General features: G+C 43.2%; 4 non-coding genes and 7 pseudogenes across 4 annotated transcripts; all 11 read left to right on the top strand.

Moving 5' to 3' along the window:
* Nucleotides 1-646: 646 nt before the first annotated feature.
* LOC149931141 (U2 spliceosomal RNA) lies at nucleotides 647-800 on the top strand (annotated as a pseudogene).
* A 1274-nt stretch (nucleotides 801-2074) lies between these two features.
* Nucleotides 2075-2255, top strand: LOC149931140 (U2 spliceosomal RNA; annotated as a pseudogene).
* A 1083-nt stretch (nucleotides 2256-3338) lies between these two features.
* LOC149931139 (U2 spliceosomal RNA) lies at nucleotides 3339-3565 on the top strand (annotated as a pseudogene).
* Nucleotides 3566-4640: 1075 nt separating this feature from the next.
* On the top strand, nucleotides 4641-4744 carry LOC149931138 (U2 spliceosomal RNA; annotated as a pseudogene).
* A 1541-nt stretch (nucleotides 4745-6285) lies between these two features.
* On the top strand, nucleotides 6286-6472 carry LOC149931137 (U2 spliceosomal RNA). Its single transcript, XR_016476443.1, has one exon. It is a non-coding gene; the product is annotated as a U2 spliceosomal RNA (small nuclear RNA).
* Nucleotides 6473-7562: 1090 nt separating this feature from the next.
* On the top strand, nucleotides 7563-7754 carry LOC149931136 (U2 spliceosomal RNA). Its single transcript, XR_016476162.1, has one exon. It is a non-coding gene; the product is annotated as a U2 spliceosomal RNA (small nuclear RNA).
* A 1067-nt stretch (nucleotides 7755-8821) lies between these two features.
* LOC149931135 (U2 spliceosomal RNA) lies at nucleotides 8822-8924 on the top strand (annotated as a pseudogene).
* A 3181-nt stretch (nucleotides 8925-12105) lies between these two features.
* LOC149931134 (U2 spliceosomal RNA) lies at nucleotides 12106-12293 on the top strand. Its single transcript, XR_016476549.1, has one exon. It is a non-coding gene; the product is annotated as a U2 spliceosomal RNA (small nuclear RNA).
* Nucleotides 12294-13385: 1092 nt separating this feature from the next.
* On the top strand, nucleotides 13386-13481 carry LOC149931133 (U2 spliceosomal RNA; annotated as a pseudogene).
* A 5437-nt stretch (nucleotides 13482-18918) lies between these two features.
* Nucleotides 18919-19110, top strand: LOC149931132 (U2 spliceosomal RNA). Its single transcript, XR_016476526.1, has one exon. It is a non-coding gene; the product is annotated as a U2 spliceosomal RNA (small nuclear RNA).
* A 1071-nt stretch (nucleotides 19111-20181) lies between these two features.
* On the top strand, nucleotides 20182-20284 carry LOC149931131 (U2 spliceosomal RNA; annotated as a pseudogene).
* The last annotated feature ends 1262 nt before the right edge of the window (nucleotides 20285-21546 follow it).

Raw genomic sequence — 21546 nt, 5'->3', positions numbered from 1 at the left:
AACGAGTTTTTGTGTTGCTGATGCCGGGGCGCGTACTACGCGGCAACCACGGTCAATTCGTAGTGCCATATCTCATGACACTTCTCTACAGCTGTTCTGGTAAGCGTGCAGGAGGAAACTCCGTATGATTATGATCTTACTTTTTCTAATTATCGATTAAGCACGGTTCATGTTGCCACTTATTAAAAAAAGACCCAGAGAAAACCGAAGATAAATTATCGCCTTGGCGAACTAGTTAGAAACAGCGTAAAAGAAAATATTTAAAAATACACAAATTTTATTAAAAAGACTCAAATACCGCGTTAATGGAAAACAAGAGGGAGAGAGGAAGAGAGCAGCCACCGGCACGCCGTGTTCCCCGGTGGTCTCCCTCCCAAGAAATGACCCCACTCGACGCGGCTTACCGTCGTTGATGGGTCGAGAACCAATGTATTCCACGTGATATTACCGTTGACGGCTGAAAACGCTCGATGGCCGTCGATCTTTTTGTTTGAAATCAAGAAGTTGCCTTCTTTGGTCAGACGTGATGGTTATACACGCTGTCATCTCCAGCCACGAGCAATCTGCTTAAACATAATTATGAAATATATGAATGCTCAATCTCACTCTTTTTCTTTTTCAACCACCAAAGCCCCCTTTGCCGGTTATCGCTTCTCGGCCTTTTGGCTAAGATCAAAGTGTAGTATCTGTTCTGCAGTATTATACCGAGATCTTAGTCGGGGGGCGAGAAGTGTTTATACGCCTTTTGGCGAGTTTGTTTCCTGCCTTGCTGCATGTTCCGTTCCTGTGCTGCTCCGTTCCGTTGCTGTTCCTGAAAAAAAATACCTACCTGGGACCTACCTGACGCCGCTCCTTCTTGGAGCTCTACTCACCAATCTACACTCTCCTAGCCTGAAATGGCTACGGAGGAGAAGAAAAGATCGGCTCGCCTGGAAATCGACGCTGGCTTCCTGGACGTTGCTCGGACTATCTACGACCACCTTGGACCGAAGAGTATAGACACTCTCCAACCTATGGGTAAAGGAATTTACCTGATTACTTTCACGACCCTGGCCTTTCTCCAACAAGCATTTTCATGTGACGAACTGCAAACCAATGATAAAAAATGGAAACTTACCTGTATCGATGACGACGGCATATGGATAACCATAAAGAACCTCCCCAAGTGGATCCAGTGGGATTCAGTTATAAGTACATTGCGCCAGTATGGTAATATAAAGTCCTATCATTTTGATGAATATCCGCAACTCAAAGGTGTCAAAAATGGAGACAGATCTGTCAAACTAATTATGACCAAACCCATACCTAATGTTATGTTTTTCGGGCGAATCCGCACCCTTGTATATTACAGAGGTGTTGTAAAAAGATGCTTCTTTTGCGACGAAATAGGCCACACGGCAACATCATGCGAAAGAAAGAAGGCAACACTAGAAGAAAAACAACCAGTCATACTTGAAGGCCAGGGTGCTTCTTCGGCCCAAGAGTCCGAGAACGTTCAGGCGATTAAAGCCAAAGACATCCCGCCCGACACGGCTAATCCACCGAAAACCACTGATTCCAGCCAAGCTGACCAAGAAGCAGCCGATCCCTCCGACCAATCCGAACAATCCGAAAATGAACCACTCAAGAGCGACACCGACACCGATACCGACACCGACACCAGTAAGGAGGGTACCAGCGCAACGACCGGCCAGAGGTGGGACCCAAAGACCTGGACTCAGGGAGACAACCCTGACCTAGAAAAGCTGACGCGAGCCGAACTCCAAATCCTTTCCAACCGCCTTGACAAAGAACCCGCCTCAGGAATTAGTTCCATTGATTTTTTCGTCGACGACCTCCAAGACCGAGTTAATGACATCCTCCAAAGCTACCCTAAGCGAAAGCACAGCACAACTCTTAAAAAGAAAACAAAAAAAGGAAAATCTACCCAGTGAAATTCAATTTTTAAACTTTTTGTTATTCTTTTAGACCATTAACTAATATGTTTTTAATCTTTTGCAAAAGAAAATTACGACCTGCTCTAACTTAATTTAATTTAACAAGCAGGAAAAATTGACAAGGGTACTGTACCAAATTTGATTTATTAATAAACAAATTCAGTATCTGTTCTTATCAGCTTAATATCTGATACGGGTCCCATCGGGGCCCAAGATATTAAACTTATTTTTGGACGGCGGCGGAGAGGTCGGAGCTTGCTCCACCTCCGCCACGGGTTGGCCTGGTATTGCAGTTCTTCCAGGATCGGCCCACCTCGCTCAATGAATCTAAAATCAAACACCATTTATATATATATATATATATATATATATATATATATATATATATATATATATTCCTGACGTCATAAGAGGGAAAGTCGTCATTGGCTAGTAGATCATTTTGAAGATTCGGACGGATTTGTTTTGTAATTTTTACCTTAATTGTCGTACGTTACCAACGGTATGATTTTTTTAAGTCACTTTCGTTACTAACAGGAGACATGATTAGGAGTTTACAGCCGGCCGCTTTTCGACATTCGCGTTGGCAACACGTCTTCCCCTTTAAAAAAAATTACCCCCTCCCAAACCATGGTAACTCCGTTCTCGAAACGGACACCATATAAGTTATTTACATCGAGTTACCTAGCGAGGATTGCGGTACTATCGCTGTAGAAATAGGGGACTGTTAAAAGCGGGATGGTTTGGAAAAAACGAGTTTTTGTGTTGCTGATGCCGGGGCGCGTACTACGCGGCAACCACGGTCAATTCGTAGTGCCATATCTCATGACACTTCTCTACAGCTGTTCTGGTAAGCGTGCAGGAGGAAACTCCGTATGATTATGATCTTACTTTTTCTAATTATCGATTAAGCACGGTTCATGTTGCCACTTATTAAAAAAAGACCCAGAGAAAACCGAAGATAAATTATCGCCTTGGCGAACTAGTTAGAAACAGCGTAAAAGAAAATATTTAAAAATAAACAAATTTTATTAGAAAGACTCAAATACCCCGTTAATGAAAAAAAAGAGGGTGAGAGGAAGAGATCAGCCACCGGCACGCCGTGTTCCCTGGTGGTCTCCCTCCCTCCCAAGAAATGACCCCACTCGACGCGGCTTACCGTCGTTGATGGGTCGAGAACCAATGTATTCCGCGTGATATTACCGTTGACGGCTGAAAACGCTCGATGGCCGTCGATCTTTTTGTTTGAAATCAAGAAGTTACCTTCTTTGGTCAGACGTGATGGTTATACACGCTGTCATCTCCAACCACGAGCAATCTGCTTAAACATAATTATGAAATTTATGAATGCTCAATCTCACTCTTTTTCTTTTTCAACCACCAAAGCCCCCTTTGCCGGTTATCGCTTCTCGGCCTTTTGGCTAAGATCAAAGTGTAGTTTGTAAATTCAGTATTTATAATAAAATAATTTAGTATCTGTTCTTATCAGCTTAATATCTGATACGGGTCCCATCGGGGCCCAAGATATTAAACTTATTTTTGGACGGCGGCGGAGAGGTCGGAGCTTGCTCCACCTCCGCCACGGGTTGGCCTGGTATTGCAGTTCTTCCAGGATCGGCCCACCTCGCTCAATGAATCTAAAATCAAACACCATTTATATATATATATATATATATATATATATATATATATATATTCCTGACGTCATAAGAGGGAAAGTCGTCATTGGCTAGTAGATCATTTTGAAGATTCGGACGGATTTGTTTTGTAATTTTTTACCTTAACTGTCGTACGTTACCAACGGTATGTTTTTTTTAAGTCACTTTCGTTACTAACAGGAGACATGATTAGGAGTTCACAGCCGGCCGCTTTTCGACATTCGCATTGGCAACACGTCTTCCCCTTTAAAAAAATTACCCCCTCCCAAACCATGGTAACTCCGTTCTCGAAACGGACACCATATAAGTTATTTACATCGAGTTACCTAGCGAGGATTGCGGTACTATCGCTGTAGAAATAGGGGACTGTTAAAAGCGGGATGGTTTGGAAAAAACGAGTTTTTGTGTTGCTGATGCCGGGGCGCGTACTACGCGGCAACCACGGTCAATTCGTAGTGCCATATCTCATGACACTTCTCTACAGCTGTTCTGGTAAGCGTGCAGGAGGAAACTCCGTATGATCAAGATCTTACTTTTTCTAATTATCGATTAAGCACGGTTCCATGTTGCCACTTATTTAAAAAAAGACCCAGAGAAAACCGAAGATAAATTATCGCCTTGGCGAACTAGTTAGAAACAGCGTAAAAGAAAATATTTAAAAATAAACAAATTTTATTAGAAAGACTCAAATACCCCGTTAATGAAAAAAAAGAGGGTGAGAGGAAGAGATCAGCCACCGGCACGCCGTGTTCCCTGGTGGTCTCCCTCCCTCCCAAGAAATGACCCCACTCGACGCGGCTTACCGTCGTTGATGGGTCGAGAACCAATGTATTCCGCGTGATATTACCGTTGACGGCTGAAAACGCTCGATGGCCGTCGATCTTTTTGTTTGAAATCAAGAAGTTACCTTCTTTGGTCAGACGTGATGGTTATACACGCTGTCATCTCCAACCACGAGCAATCTGCTTAAACATAATTATGAAATTTATGAATGCTCAATCTCACTCTTTTTCTTTTTCAACCACCAAAGCCCCCTTTGCCGGTTATCGCTTCTCGGCCTTTTGGCTAAGATCAAAGTGTAGTATCTGTTTCCCAGCTATTTCGCTGAAATCTTGGCCGAAGGGCCGTTAAGCGAGTATCCAAGCTCTACAGCTAGTTCCTGTGATGCGGACTTACCTGCCGGTATCCTGACGTCTCTGTTCCTGCTCTTGAAGTTGCCGCGGCTGTTTCCGGTTCCGTTGCTGTTCCTGAATCCGCTGCTGTTCCTGGTCCCGGTTCTGCTGCTACTTACCTGTCGCTGCTGTTCCGGGTCTCCACGCTGTATCCCGACTTGGCCGATTCCAGCCATTACTACCTGACGCTGTTCCTTCCTGGGACCTGCCTTCACCTGACGACCCCTCTAAAGCCATCATGGCTGCAGAGGTGAAGAAGCGGACCGCCCGACTGGACGTCGACGCTGGCTACGTGGAAGTTGCCCGAACCTTCCACGGGAAACTCGGACCGGACAGCATTGACACTCTTCAATCTGTTGGCAAGAATACCTTTCTACTAACCTTCACGACCCTCGCATATATGCAGCAAGCTGTCTCTTACGGCGAAATATCAGTTAACAACTCCGCATGTAAAGTCACCAGCGTCGAAGACGACGGTGCCTGGCTCACCATTAAGCAACTTCCCTCATGGATTCAATGGGATTCAATCTTGACGACCCTGCGACAATACGGCGAAATTAAGGCACACCGCCTAGACGAATACAAGGAATTTAAAGGAATTAAAAACGGCGACAGATCGGTAAAAATCAAAATGCACAAAACGATACCTAATGTACTTTATTTTGGAAGGAGCAGGGCCCTGGTATACTATACCGGGGTTGCCAAAAAGTGCTTTTTTTGTGACCAGGAGGGGCACGTGGCTTCCGCCTGCGAAAAAAAGAGAAACCAGATGGCCGAGAAGACAAAAACCGGAGACGTCTTACCCCAAGATCCTGAAAACCACAGAAGTTCAACACCTATACTTACCAACGCCACCACTCGAGAAGAAGACCTGAAAGAAAAACCATCACGCTCACCTGAAATACTTACCCAATCAAACGACTCCAAAACCTCTGACAGCAGCTTTTTCCTGGCAACACCTTCTCCAAAGACCATAGATCCTCCAGTCAAAACCAGCCAATACTCCGATGCCCTGAAAACAGCACCAAAACCCGATGAACCTAAAAATAAACCTGAACCAACAAACAGCGAACCAAAAAAGAACAACTCCGACTCCGGTACCACCTCAAAAGAAATCACCGCAACAGCCAGACCTCCATATGATCCTACGACCTGGATACCAGGAACGAGACCACCTATAAAACATTTAACCAAACAAGAACTACATATGCTTATCGAACACATCAAGACAGTACCCTATGGCCAGGACGGTAATGTTAACTGGTCCATAGCCGAATACTTTGCCGAAATTAAACTAGAAATCCAAAACTACCAAAAACGCCCACGCAGTACCACTCCCACCAAAGAAACCAAAAAAGGGAAATCTTCACGTTGAAGTTTTTATTAATTTTAAACTTTACCTCTGTTTTATCTCTATGAACTAATTAGTTTTATACTTTTTAAATTTTATATCTATTTAATGACCTGTTTTAATTTAAACTAATTTAAAAAAACAGGAACTATCTGACAGGGTACTGTATTTTATTGAAATTTTTAATAAACAAATTCAGTATCTGTTCTTATCAGCTTAATATCTGATACGGGTCCCATCGGGGCCCAAGATATTAAACTTATTTTTGGACGGCGGCGGAGAGGTCGGAGCTTGCTCTACCTCCGCCACGGGTTGGCCTGGTATTGCAGTTCTTCCAGGATCGGCCCACCTCGCTCAATGAATCTAAAATCAAACACCATATATATATATATATATATATATATATATATATATATATATATATATATATATATATTCCTGACGTCATAAGAGGGAAAGTCGTCATTGGCTAGTAGATCATTTTGAAGATTCGGACGGATTTGTTTTGTAATTTTTTACCTTAACTGTCGTACGTTACCAACGGTATGTTTTTTTTAAGTCACTTTCGTTACTAACAGGAGACATGATTAGGAGTTCACAGCCGGCCGCTTTTCGACATTCGCATTGGCAACACGTCTTCCCCTTTAAAAAAATTACCCCCTCCCAAACCATGGTAACTCCGTTCTCGAAACGGACACCATATAAGTTATTTACATCGAGTTACCTAGCGAGGATTGCGGTACTATCGCTGTAGAAATAGGGGACTGTTAAAAGCGGGATGGTTTGGAAAAAATGAGTTTTTGTGTTGCTGATGCCGGGGCGCGTACTACGCGGCAACCACGGTCAATTCGTAGTGCCATATCTCATGACACTTCTCTACAGCTGTTCTGGTAAGCGTGCAGGAGGAAACTCCGTATGATCAAGATCTTACTTTTTCTAATTATCGATTAAGCACGGTTCCATGTTGCCACTTATTTAAAAAAAAGACCCAGAGAAAACCGAAGATAAATTATCGCCTTGGCGAACTAGTTAGAAACAGCGTAAAAGAAAATATTTAAAAATACACAAATTTTATTAGAAAGACTCAAATACCCCGTTAATGAAAAAAAAGAGGGTGAGAGGAAGAGATCAGCCACCGGCACGCCGTGTTCCCTGGTGGTCTCCCTCCCTCCCAAGAAATGACCCCACTCGACGCGGCTTACCGTCGTTGATGGGTCGAGAACCAATGTATTCCGCGTGATATTACCGTTGACGGCTGAAAACGCTCGATGGCCGTCGATCTTTTTGTTTGAAATCAAGAAGTTACCTTCTTTGGTCAGACGTGATGGTTATACACGCTGTCATCTCCAACCACGAGCAATCTGCTTAAACATAATTATGAAATTTATGAATGCTCAATCTCACTCTTTTTCTTTTTCAACCACCAAAGCCCCCTTTGCCGGTTATCGCTTCTCGGCCTTTTGGCTAAGATCAAAGTGTAGTATCTGTTCTTATCAGCTTAATATCTGATACGGGTCCCATCGGGGCCCAAGATATTAAACTTATTTTTGGACGGCGGCGGAGAGGTCGGAGCTTGCTCCACCTCCGCCACGGGTTGGCCTGGTATTGCAGTTCTTCCAGGATCGGCCCACCTCGCTCAATGAATCTAAAATCAAACACCATATATATATATATATATATATATATATATATATATTCCTGACGTCATAAGAGGGAAAGTCGTCATTGGCTAGTAGATCATTTTGAAGATTCGGACGGATTTGTTTTGTAATTTTTTACCTTAACTGTCGTACGTTACCAACGGTATGTTTTTTTTAAGTCACTTTCGTTACTAACAGGAGACATGATTAGGAGTTCACAGCCGGCCGCTTTTCGACATTCGCATTGGCAACACGTCTTCCCCTTTAAAAAAATTACCCCCTCCCAAACCATGGTAACTCCGTTCTCGAAACGGACACCATATAAGTTATTTACATCGAGTTACCTAGCGAGGATTGCGGTACTATCGCTGTAGAAATAGGGGACTGTTAAAAGCGGGATGGTTTGGAAAAAACGAGTTTTTGTGTTGCTGATGCCGGGGCGCGTACTACGCGGCAACCACGGTCAATTCGTAGTGCCATATCTCATGACACTTCTCTACAGCTGTTCTGGTAAGCGTGCAGGAGGAAAATCCGTATGATCAAGATCTTACTTTTTCTAATTATCGATTAAGCACGGTTCCATGTTGCCACTTATTTAAAAAAAGACCCAGAGAAAACCGAAGATAAATTATCGCCTTGGCGAACTAGTTAGAAACAGCGTAAAAGAAAATATTTAAAAATACACAAATTTTATTAGAAAGACTCAAATACCCCGTTAATGAAAAAAAAGAGGGTGAGAGGAAGAGATCAGCCACCGGCACGCCGTGTTCCCTGGTGGTCTCCCTCCCTCCCAAGAAATGACCCCACTCGACGCGGCTTACCGTCGTTGATGGGTCGAGAACCAATGTATTCCGCGTGATATTACCGTTGACGGCTGAAAACGCTCGATGGCCGTCGATCTTTTTGTTTGAAATCAAGAAGTTACCTTCTTTGGTCAGACGTGATGGTTATACACGCTGTCATCTCCAACTACGAGCAATCTGCTTAAACATAATTATGAAATTTATGAATGCTCAATCTCACTCTTTTTCTTTTTCAACCACCAAAGCCCCCTTTGCCGGTTATCGCTTCTCGGCCTTTTGGCTAAGATCAAAGTGTAGTATCTGTTCCCAGCTATTTCGCTGAAATCTTGGCCGAAAGGCCGTTAAGCGAGTTTTCCAGCTATACAGCTAGTTCCTGCGATGCTGACTTACCTGCCGGTATCCTGACGTTCCTGTTCCTGCTTCTGAAGCTGCCGCTGCTGTTTCCGGTTCCTCTGCTGTTCCTGACTCCGCTGCTGTTCCTGGTCCTGGTCCTGCTGACACTTACCTGTCGCTGCTGTTCCTGGTCTCCACGCTGTATCCTGACTTGGCCGATTCCTGCCATTTTCACTTGACGCTGTTCCTTCCTGGGACTTGACTTTACCCGACGACCCCTCTAAAGCCATCATGGCTGCAGAGGTGAAGAAGCGGACTGCCCGGCTTGAAGTCGACGCCGGATTCCTGGACGTTGCTCAAACCTTCTACTCTAAACTTGGACCTCAGTGTTTGGAGACTCTTCAACCTGTTGGGAAAAGCTGCTACCTTCTTACCTTTACCACTCTGGCCTTCCTCCAGCAAGCTGTCTCCTATGGGGAGCTGATTATAAATGGGAAACCCTGCACGATAACCAGCATCGACGACAACGGTGTCTGGTTAACCATCAAGAACCTGCCCTCCTGGATTCAATGGGATGCCATACTTACCACATTACGACCATACGGAACCATCAAAGCTCACCGACTAGACGAATACCCCGAATTAAAAGGACTTAGAAATGGCGACCGCTCCGTAAAAATCATCATGTCGAAAACCATCCCTAATGTGCTCTTTTTTGGACGCAGCAGGGCGTTAATATACTATACAGGCGTCGTAAAGAAATGCTTTTTTTGCGACCAAGAAGGCCACAACACCTCAACTTGCGAAATCAAACGAGCCAGGCAAGCAGAGCGGAACCAACCCATGGAGGAAGGCCAGAAAGAGTCTCCGAAGGATGAGCCCGAGCGCGTCCAGGAGACAGGCGGCAGTACTTCTGCTAAAGAACACGATCCATTAGCAGAAGCAGCAGCACCACAAGAGGCATCACCCAGCGACCACCAGGAACCACGACCGAAATACCTACCCATCTCACCGTCCTCAGTAGAAACCATCAAGAAATATTCACAGGCAAAACTTCAAGAATTTAAGACACACGTTCAGACAGCAGACGACATAGACGATGCAAGGAAAAAGGAATGGATCGAGATCATCAACGCAGCACAAGCAAAATTTTCAAAACGGCGTATCCACACCTCTCCGGAAAGAGAGGCCAAGAAGGGAAAGACCCGGAACGAGGAGAAGAAGTCATTCGCCAGCGCCGCCAAAAGCACACCCGAACAAGATATATATGCAGAATACGTAACATACTGAATTTTGCACATATGTTTCTAATACACTTTTAATATATTTTTAAAATGTATTTTAGTGTATTATTCACATATTTTATTCGTCACCTTTAATTTTAAAATTAAGTTTTTTTATCTCGATTATTTCTTAGTGTTTTGTTTTAAAGTTTTTAACTTTACGTAACTCACTGTTTAAACCCTGCAAAAAAAAATTAATTATATGCCTAATAACTATACTTACCTTGATCGACTATGAACTTGACTTTTGTTCGCAATAATTTAATTAAGTAAAAACGCGAACAAATACAACAAACGTAAACATGTAAAAATGTAAAATTAACGAAGCTTTTAATAAACAATTAAAAGTATCTGTTCCCAGCTATTTCGCTGAAATCTTGGCCGAAAGGCCGTTAAGCGACGTATACGCTTCTCAGCCTGTTCCTGCGATGCTGACTTACCTGCCGGTATCCTGACGTCTCTGTTCCTGTTCCTGTTTCTGCCGCTGCTGTTTCCGGTTCCTCTGCTGTTCCTGTTTCCGCTGCTGTTCCTGGTCCTGGCCCTGCTGACACTTACCTGTCGCTGCTGATCCTGGTCTCCACGCTGTATCCTGACTTGGCTGTTTCCTGCCACTGCTGCTCGACGCTGTTCCTTCCTGGGACTTGCCTTCATCCGACGATCCTCCCATAGCCATCATGGCTATGGAGGTGAAAAAACGCACTGCTCACCTTCAGGTCGACGCCGGATTCCTGGACGTCGCTCGGACCTTCCACGACAAGCTCGGCTCTGATTGCCTCGACACTCTCCAACCTGTTGGTAAAGACAAGTTTTTAATAACTTTTACGACCCTGGCCCTCCTGCAACAAGCGCTCTCCTACAACGACCTTGAAATTAACGATAAACCCTGCCGACTTACCAGCGTCGAAGATGACGGCGTCTGGGTGACCATCAAGAATCTACCCTCTTGGATCCAATGGGACTCCATACTTACCACTATGCGACATTACGGCACCATCAAAGCACACCGACTCGACGAATACCCTCAACTTAAAGGACTAAAAAATGGCGACAGATCGGTTAAAATTAAAATAGAAAAAACTATACCAAATGTTCTTTATTTCGGACGCAGCAGAGCGCTGGTCTACTACCAGGGAGTCGTAAAGAGATGTTTCTTTTGCGACAAGGAGGGACACAATGTGTCTCATGCGAGGTGAAACAGGCTAGGAAGGAAGCCGAAACGCGGAAAATCGCTGAAGGCCAGGAGATGGAACCAACAGAGAGGTCAGAGCACGTCCAGGCAGTGGACATGGTCGACCCGCCCCAGGCACCCGAGAAAATCAACGAAGACCACAACAGAGACCTATATGTCAGTCCCAAAAACCTAGAATACATAAAGAACTACTCGCAGCAGGAACTCAAAGAATTCATGGAATACCTAAGGACTACAGACGAATTGAACGACAGGCGGAAGCAGGTGTTTCTCACGCTCGCCAACCAAGAACTGGAAAAATATACAAAACGACACATGCCCAACTCTCCAGGCAAAGCCGCCAAGAAAGGAAAGACACAAGCCGAAGAGAAAAAGACATTCGCCACCGCCACCAAAAACACACCTGAGAAGGATGTATATACACAATACGTAACATACTAAATCTTTTTATCTCGTAATGACAAAATTTAATTTTAAATTATGCAGAACTCATTTTTATTCATTTACTTCTGTTTACACTTTTATCTGGTTTTAACTTTATTAACCCTGAAAGCAATTAGTTTTTTATTTTTAAGAAAAATAATTATACTCACCTTGTGATGTTAAAAGAAAAAAAACAATTAATACTTACCTCGACGTTGGAAAAAAACCAAACCTAGGAAAAAAACGAAAAATGTAACAATTTTTAGCAATGTACGCGCTAATTTAATTTAATTAACCGCGAACATTTTAGAAATTTGTATTTTGACTGAAAATTAATAAACAAATTCAGTATCTGTTCTTATCAGCTTAATATCTGATACGGGTCCCATCGGGGCCCAAGATATTAAACTTATTTTTGGACGGCGGCGGAGAGGTCGGAGCTTGCTCTACCTCCGCCACGGGTTGGCCTGGTATTGCAGTTCTTCCAGGATCGGCCCACCTCGCTCAATGAATCTAAAATCAAACACCATATATATATATATATATATATATATATATATATATATATATATATATATATATATATATTCCTGACGTCATAAGAGGGAAAGTCGTCATTGGCTAGTAGATCATTTTGAAGATTCGGACGGATTTGTTTTGTAATTTTTTACCTTAACTGTCGTACGTTACCAACGGTATGTTTTTTTTAAGTCACTTTCGTTACTAACAGGAGACATGATTAGGAGTTCACAGCCGGCCGCTTTTCGACATTCGCATTGGCAACACGTCTTCCCCTTTAAAAAAATTACCCCCTCCCAAACCATGGTAACTCCGTTCTCGAAACGGACACCATATAAGTTATTTACATCGAGTTACCTAGCGAGGATTGCGGTACTATCGCTGTAGAAATAGGGGACTGTTAAAAGCGGGATGGTTTGGAAAAAATGAGTTTTTGTGTTGCTGATGCCGGGGCGCGTACTACGCGGCAACCACGGTCAATTCGTAGTGCCATATCTCATGACACTTCTCTACAGCTGTTCTGGTAAGCGTGCAGGAGGAAACTCCGTATGATCAAGATCTTACTTTTTCTAATTATCGATTAAGCACGGTTCCATGTTGCCACTTATTTAAAAAAAAGACCCAGAGAAAACCGAAGATAAATTATCGCCTTGGCGAACTAGTTAGAAACAGCGTAAAAGAAAATATTTAAAAATACACAAATTTTATTAGAAAGACTCAAATACCCCGTTAATGAAAAAAAAGAGGGTGAGAGGAAGAGATCAGCCACCGGCACGCCGTGTTCCCTGGTGGTCTCCCTCCCTCCCAAGAAATGACCCCACTCGACGCGGCTTACCGTCGTTGATGGGTCGAGAACCAATGTATTCCGCGTGATATTACCGTTGACGGCTGAAAACGCTCGATGGCCGTCGATCTTTTTGTTTGAAATCAAGAAGTTACCTTCTTTGGTCAGACGTGATGGTTATACACGCTGTCATCTCCAACCACGAGCAATCTGCTTAAACATAATTATGAAATTTATGAATGCTCAATCTCACTCTTTTTCTTTTTCAACCACCAAAGCCCCCTTTGCCGGTTATCGCTTCTCGGCCTTTTGGCTAAGATCAAAGTGTAGTATCTGCTCCTTTTTTCGAAGTCAAAGGTCGAGAACTGTATATATCAGTCTTACCTTGTGGTTCTGTCGCTGTCCGTCTAAACCTGACGTCACAAAGTTCCTGTGTTTCCTGTTCCGGTTCCTGAGCTGCTCCAATCTCGTGGTGATCGTGCACTCTCAGATTTTCCGTATCATCTCGACGTCCGTGGCCGGGTCATCATGGCTCCCGCCCAGTCGACGATGTCCTCACCATCAGCTGCCACTTTGAAAAAAGCGACAGCTCGGATGAAGTTTGAAGGAGTTGCTATCCAAGCTCTAGCTCCAGCTCTCTTTGAACTCGTTGGTCCGAATGGCATTACCGTGTTCCAGCCTGTTGGAAAATTCGAAGCTCAAGTAACGTTCAAAGATGCTTCTTGTTACCAGAAGGCTATAGAAGCAGGCCTCATGGTCGGCGATAAGCAAGTGGAAATAATTGGTGTTGCCGATCCGGTGTCTTATATTACGTTGAGAGATGCACCGAGTTGGTGGGAACTACCTTTCATCAAGGCGGCTCTTCGATCCTTCTGTGATGTCATCTCGGAGTCCTGGGAAACTTACCAGGATGGCCCTTTCAAAGATCTCAAGAACGGAACTCGCCGCCTGGAAGTCCGTATGAAGAGTCCAATCCCGAACCTGATGACCATCAGCGGCCATCGTGTCCAGATCACATATCGAGGAATCCAACGAATGTGCTTCTATTGCAGGAAGGACACTCATCAGGTTCGGGATTGCCCGAAAAAACAGAAGGCTCGTGCCAACTCGGCCCAGAAAGCTGAAACCAGAAACCCACGAGTGGAAGACGGTGATAGTAACACTGGGATAGAAAAGTCTAATCTAGATCCGGATCGAAACAATGTTGAAAATCAAGAGGAAAGCGCAAGTAACCAGGAAGTCATCCCCTCGGGAGACTTTGCAATTTCCGGCTCAGAAAAGAGTGACACGTCTATCGTGTCTAATGGGCTCGTTTCTCTAAACATAGACGAGGTAAAAAAGAATGATGTCCAGTCACCAACATCAGGCCAAAGCAATGACGTTTCATACTCGAGCAAAGTACAACAAGCACCGTCCATATTTACGAGCACTCCTCATAAAAGTGGGAACGCAACATCGCCAAAGGTCAAAAAGTCCGTAACGAAAGACCACGCTAAGAGGTCCAACACTGGAACGCCGCCAAGTAGTGATGCGAAAAAACGCAAGTAGAAAATGAATTTTATTGACTGGGTTTTATTTATAATTAGTGTTTACTGGACTTTAACTATGCATGGGTTTTATTTACTTTTAATTTTACATATGTTTACATTAAATATTGGCACTTTAAATATAAATGGTATGCGCGACTTTAACAAAAAATCAAATGTCGCGGCTCTGTTTACCCAAAGTAATTTAGACATTCTTTACTTGCAAGAGACGCATATGTTAAAATCGGACGATTGGTCGTCTTTAAGGCGCCAACTCTGTTCAGAGTGTTTATACTTTAGTCAAGGCTCAAATCGGTCTTGTGGAGTTATGTTAATTTTTAAAAGTTGTCTACATTCTTCTATTAAGAGTTTCCGCACTGATTACGAAGGGCGCATTATTAGCGTAGATGTTGTAATCGCCGATAATAGAATCCGTTTTTTAAATGTCTATGCACCTTGTGTACCTAAGCAAAGAAAATTATTTTTTAATAAGTTATACACTTTTTTGGATGGCCGTTACGACCTTTTAATTATGGGAGGTGATTTCAATTGCGTCCCCGATCCAAACCTTGACAGGGAAGGGGGAAATTACTATCCCGACTTAAGTTCCGACGCCTTAGCATCCGTCGTAACCAATTTGAATTTAATAGACGCATGGCGACATACTTACCCTACTGTACCTGGGTTTACCTGGAAAAATGGCTATGTTAGAAGCAGACTTGATCATTTTTATATTAGCAACGATCGTCTTATTAATCTAAGAACTATCCGAATAACGCCGGTCGGGTATTCCGACCATAGTCTTCTGGAGTTGCGGGTTGCTTTAAAAGGAAATGTACCTCGGGGGCGAGGAGTTTGGCGTCTTAACGACAAACTTCTCCTCTCAGAGGGTGAACATGATAAGGTAGTGGAGAACGAGATACGCTCTCTGGTAAATAATGTGATTGATTTTAATGGGTGGGATATTTTTAAATTTAAAATTTCTGAATTTTTTAAACAAAGGGGCAAAATTTTAGCTGCCAGAGAACGTAAAACCGCTTTGATTTACCGGTGGATCTTGGGACTTATAAACCAAGCTCCCGACAAGAACGTCTACTCGTGTGCTGCCGAAGAAAATCTCAAAAATCTTCTCCAAGGTGCTTACAAAAACAAATACGACCACATGGTAAGCGCTCGTGCGGGAATGGAGTTAACTGGGGAGGAACAATTCTCTTCGGCCTTCTACTTGCGCGCAAAAGGGGCACGCAAGAAAGAGCTGATTGACGAGGTCGAGGTCAATGGCGTCCGGCATAATGACCCTGACGCCATCGAGTCCGCCTTCGTCGATTACTACGCCGAACTCTACAAGGCCGAGCAGGTACGCCCTTTCGAGTATCCTCCCGGTCTTCCGAGGCTGTCCCCGGACGACAGTGAGGAGCTCGAAGGTGACGTCACTGAAGTCGAACTTTTTACAGCGTTAAAAACTTTTAAAGCTACGAAAGCTCCTGGCCCAGACGGTCTAACCGTCCTCTTTTATAGAAGTTACTGGGCTTTAATTGGCCCTCTACTAACTGTAGTTATAAACACCGCTTTGAAAGCGGGGTCTCTTCCGGCGTCAATGCAGACAGGCTGTATCACGCTTCTCTGCAAGGACGTTAATTTCAAGCGCTTGGTAGAGTTTTGGCGACCAATTACTTTGCTCAATATTGATCGTAGATTAGTGGCGAAGGTTTTTGAGAATCGGCTAAGTCGGGTCACTGGTCAATTAATTGGCCAGGGCCAGTCTTGCGGAGTGAAAGGGAGAGTGACTTATCACAATCTCATCTTACTCCGTGACGTCATTGAATCTTTAAACTCCAGACGTCAAGCCGGATATTTATTATCTATCGATTTTAATAAAGCGTTTGATAGGCTAGATCACTCTTTTATGTTTCAAGTCTTAGATAGTTTCGGGGTTGGGCAGAATTTTTTGGGTTTTATTAAAATTTTATATTCTGGTAATAAAAGTACTATATTTTTAAATAGATCAATGTCTAGGGAATTCCAGGTGCAGAGGGGTGTTAGGCAGGGCTGCCCCCTTTCGCCCGTTTTGTTTTGTCTATGCGTTGAAACGCTGCTTTTTAAAATAAAAACCAATCCCCTGATCGGTGGCCTTCCCTGTCCGGGCGCCTCAGTCGACGATGCGTTGAAATACATCGCCCACGCGGATGACGTAAATAACGTCAGCGATGATCTCGAAAGCGTCAAAGAAACTCTATCCGAAGTTGATAAATATTGCACCGTATCGGGCAGCTTATTGAACTCCCAGAAGTCTAAAATAATTCGCCTTGGCTTGGGCCATTCGGAACTTTCCGTTAATCTTCCTTTGACGCTTTCGAGTGGGAGCGTCAAGATTTTAGGCATAATCTTTAATGGTAAGGGCGTTGACCCACAAAATGAACAAATATATAAAAAACGATTTAAAGAAAGTATTCAGAATTGGGAGAAAACCCCCTTTTCCTTAATCGGTAAAGCGCAACTGCTTCGCCAGGTGGCGCTGGCTAGTTTAACATACCCTGTGCCGCTAGTAAACTTTACGGCGAAAAACATTTCTGACCTAGAAAAAACAATGTTTAAATTCCTGTGGAATGAAAAAACCGAACTAGTAAGCAGAAAGACTTTGTACTTACCCGTTGAAGAGGGTGGCATTGGCGTTCCTAATTTACAGGAAGTCATCCCATCCTTAAATCTCTCTCGCATTATATCCTGTCTAAATGATGAAAACCATGTAGTAAACAAATCGGTTAGTTATCATCTATCAACTTCCGCGAAGACTGTGTTTGGAATCCAATGGAACCCAAAAATCGCGCACGCCTTAGAAATTGGCGCTAGTTACGTGGACATTAAAAACTCGGCTATGAAGATTAAACAGAAATTGAAACCTGTAGAAAATGTTGTCGACTTGGATAACGCCACTATTCGCGCGCTTTTGTCTGGAAAGCACATCCCTAAAATCGTATCTTTGCATCCGCATCTCAACTGGCGAATGATTTTCAAAAGAACTGGGTCCCGGTCTATCGAGGGGGCCAGACGGGACTTCTTGTTGAAGACCGTGTACAACGTCTTACCGGTAAGAGATATCCTATACGATCGTCATATGGCGAAAACTCGTGTGTGCCCGTTTTGTACAAGCAATGAAACGCTCGTACATCTCTTATACCAGTGCGTTAACGCAAAATTATTATTGAATAATTTAAGATCCTTTTTTAATGTTAAATTCCTGTCCACCAACACTGTAATTTATCACGCTCCCTTGCCAGTTCCATTGGCATTAATCTACGCATTTTCGATAATGCTTTCCGAAATTAAATTTCAAATTTGGAAAGCACGTAATAATAGATTATTCGAAGGTAAATACGTTCCCGCGTTCGTACTACAAGAACGTGTTCGTAACGAGATCCTTGAACGGGCGAGAGCGGACTTTAGCCGGTTCTCTCCAATCGCTTTTAAAGAAAAATGGTGTGACCCCAACTATCCGGTTATAAAAATAGACAATAATAATTTATTATTATTATATTAAAATCTCCACTTACAAGGAACCTGAAAGAAATATATAATTAAATCTAAAATGTAAAGTTAAAAATACTTACCATGACGCTCCCACCGCGTAAATAGTTACACTTAGGTTTATTCACTTTTGTTATTAATCAAAAACCCAGAACAATCCTTTTGTAAGAACTTTTGCTATGTTACTTTTGTTTAGCTTTTAACGATCAATGTGCAATAATATATATTTTGCATTAATGCCTTAATGAACGATTTTTAAATTAGTTAAGTGCAAGAATATGTAAATAATCTGAGCTAAAAAGGCAATATGAAAGGAAAATTATTGGTATACTTAAATGCATTTACTTTTGCTACCCTTATATCTAATGGTCTTTTTCATCTAAAATGATAGAATTTATTGGTTTATAACGAATTAAGCTATGCTTAATTATGTGTGCAATATTTGTTGATTTTTAAAGTGCAATATAAAAAGGCAGTTTTTTAAATTTTTTAATTTTCTGTCGGGTTCAATTTGCAATTTTTTATCTGTAAATATAAAATTATTGATATACATAACTTACCTTGAAGCTCTCAATGAGTACCTGTAAAAATAGTAAAAAAGTTAGTCAATAATCTTAAACGCTCATTTATCAAAGACCTTAAGTCAATTAGTAAAAAAGTGTACTTAAATGAACGACTGTTAAACTGAACAAAAACAATTATTTTTAATCAATTTTGATAATTTTTGTTATAATACAACGTTCGCGATAATTTAAACTTAAGTAACGCGAACAATGTAACTTGGACTATGTTTATAAATAAACAAATTTAAGTATCTGTTCTTATCAGCTTAATATCTGATACGGGTCCCATCGGGGCCCAAGATATTAAACTTATTTTTGGACGGCGGCGGAGAGGTCGGAGCTTGCTCCACCTCCGCCACGGGTTGGCCTGGTATTGCAGTTCTTCCAGGATCGGCCCACCTCGCTCAATGAATCTAAAATCAAACACCATATATATATATATATATATATATATATATATATATATATTCCTGACGTCATAAGAGGGAAAGTCGTCATTGGCTAGTAGATCATTTTGAAGATTCGGACGGATTTGTTTTGTAATTTTTTACCTTAACTGTCGTACGTTACCAACGGTATGTTTTTTTTAAGTCACTTTCGTTACTAACAGGAGACATGATTAGGAGTTCACAGCCGGCCGCTTTTCGACATTCGCATTGGCAACACGTCTTCCCCTTTAAAAAAATTACCCCCTCCCAAACCATGGTAACTCCGTTCTCGAAACGGACACCATATAAGTTATTTACATCGAGTTACCTAGCGAGGATTGCGGTACTATCGCTGTAGAAATAGGGGACTGTTAAAAGCGGGATGGTTTGGAAAAAACGAGTTTTTGTGTTGCTGATGCCGGGGCGCGTACTACGCGGCAACCACGGTCAATTCGTAGTGCCATATCTCATAACACTTCTCTACAGCTGTTCTGGTAAGCGTGCAGGAGGAAAATCCGTATGATCAAGATCTTACTTTTTCTAATTATCGATTAAGCACGGTTCCATGTTGCCACTTATTTAAAAAAAGACCCAGAGAAAACCGAAGATAAATTATCGCCTTGGCGAACTAGTTAGAAACAGCGTAAAAGAAAATATTTAAAAATACACAAATTTTATTAGAAAGACTCAAATACCCCGTTAATGAAAAAAAAGAGGGTGAGAGGAAGAGATCAGCCACCGGCACGCCGTGTTCCCTGGTGGTCTCCCTCCCTCCCAAGAAATGACCCCACTCGACGCGGCTTACCGTCGTTGATGGGTCGAGAACCAATGTATTCCGCGTGATATTACCGTTGACGGCTGAAAACGCTCGATGGCCGTCGATCTTTTTGTTTGAAATCAAGAAGTTACCTTCTTTGGTCAGACGTGATGGTTATACACGCTGTCATCTCCAACTACGAGCAATCTGCTTAAACATAATTATGAAATTTATGAATGCTCAATCTCACTCTTTTTCTTTTTCAACCACCAAAGCCCCCTTTGCCGGTTATCGCTTCTCGGCCTTTTGGCTAAGATCAAAGTGTAGTATCTGTTCCCAGCTATTTCGCTGAAATCTTGGCCGAAAGGCCGTTAAGCGAGTTTTCCAGCTATACAGCTAGTTCCTGCGATGCTGACTTACCTGCCGGTATCCTGACGTTCCTGTTCCTGCTTCTGAAGCTGCCGCTGCTGTTTCCGGTTCCTCTGCTGTTCCTGACTCCGCTGCTGTTCCTGGTCCTGGTCCTGCTGACACTTACCTGTCGCTGCTGTTCCTGGTCTCCACGCTGTATCCTGACTTGGCCGATTCCTGCCATTTTCACTTGACGCTGTTCCTTCCTGGGACTTGACTTTACCCGACGACCCCTCTAAAGCCATCATGGCTGCAGAGGTGAAGAAGCGGACTGCCCGGCTTGAAGTCGACGCCGGATTCCTGGACGTTGCTCAAACCTTCTACTCTAAACTTGGACCTCAGTGTTTGGAGACTCTTCAACCTGTTGGGAAAAGCTGCTACCTTCTTACCTTTACCACTCTGGCCTTCCTCCAGCAAGCTGTCTCCTATGGGGAGCTGATTATAAATGGGAAACCCTGCACGATAACCAGCATCGACGACAACGGTGTCTGGTTAACCATCAAGAACCTGCCCTCCTGGATTCAATGGGATGCCATACTTACCACATTACGACCATACGGAACCATCAAAGCTCACCGACTAGACGAATACCCCGAATTAAAAGGACTTAGAAATGGCGACCGCTCCGTAAAAATCATCATGTCGAAAACCATCCCTAATGTGCTCTTTTTTGGACGCAGCAGGGCGTTAATATACTATACAGGCGTCGTAAAGAAATGCTTTTTTTGCGACCAAGAAGGCCACAACACCTCAACTTGCGAAATCAAACGAGCCAGGCAAGCAGAGCGGAACCAACCCATGGAGGAAGGCCAGAAAGAGTCTCCGAAGGATGAGCCCGAGCGCGTCCAGGAGACAGGCGGCAGTACTTCTGCTAAAGAACACGATCCATTAGCAGAAGCAGCAGCACCACAAGAGGCATCACCCAGCGACCACCAGGAACCACGACCGAAATACCTACCCATCTCACCGTCCTCAGTAGAAACCATCAAGAAATATTCACAGGCAAAACTTCAAGAATTTAAGACACACGTTCAGACAGCAGACGACATAGACGATGCAAGGAAAAAGGAATGGATCGAGATCATCAACGCAGCACAAGCAAAATTTTCAAAACGGCGTATCCACACCTCTCCGGAAAGAGAGGCCAAGAAGGGAAAGACCCGGAACGAGGAGAAGAAGTCATTCGCCAGCGCCGCCAAAAGCACACCCGAACAAGATATATATGCAGAATACGTAACATACTGAAT

Source organism: Leiobunum rupestre, chromosome 9 (genome assembly GCF_980474605.1).
Source record: "Leiobunum rupestre chromosome 9, qqLeiRupe1.1.hap1, whole genome shotgun sequence".
Lineage (NCBI taxonomy): Eukaryota > Metazoa > Arthropoda > Arachnida > Opiliones > Sclerosomatidae > Leiobunum > Leiobunum rupestre.
This window is presented reverse-complemented; position numbering and strand designations above follow the sequence as displayed.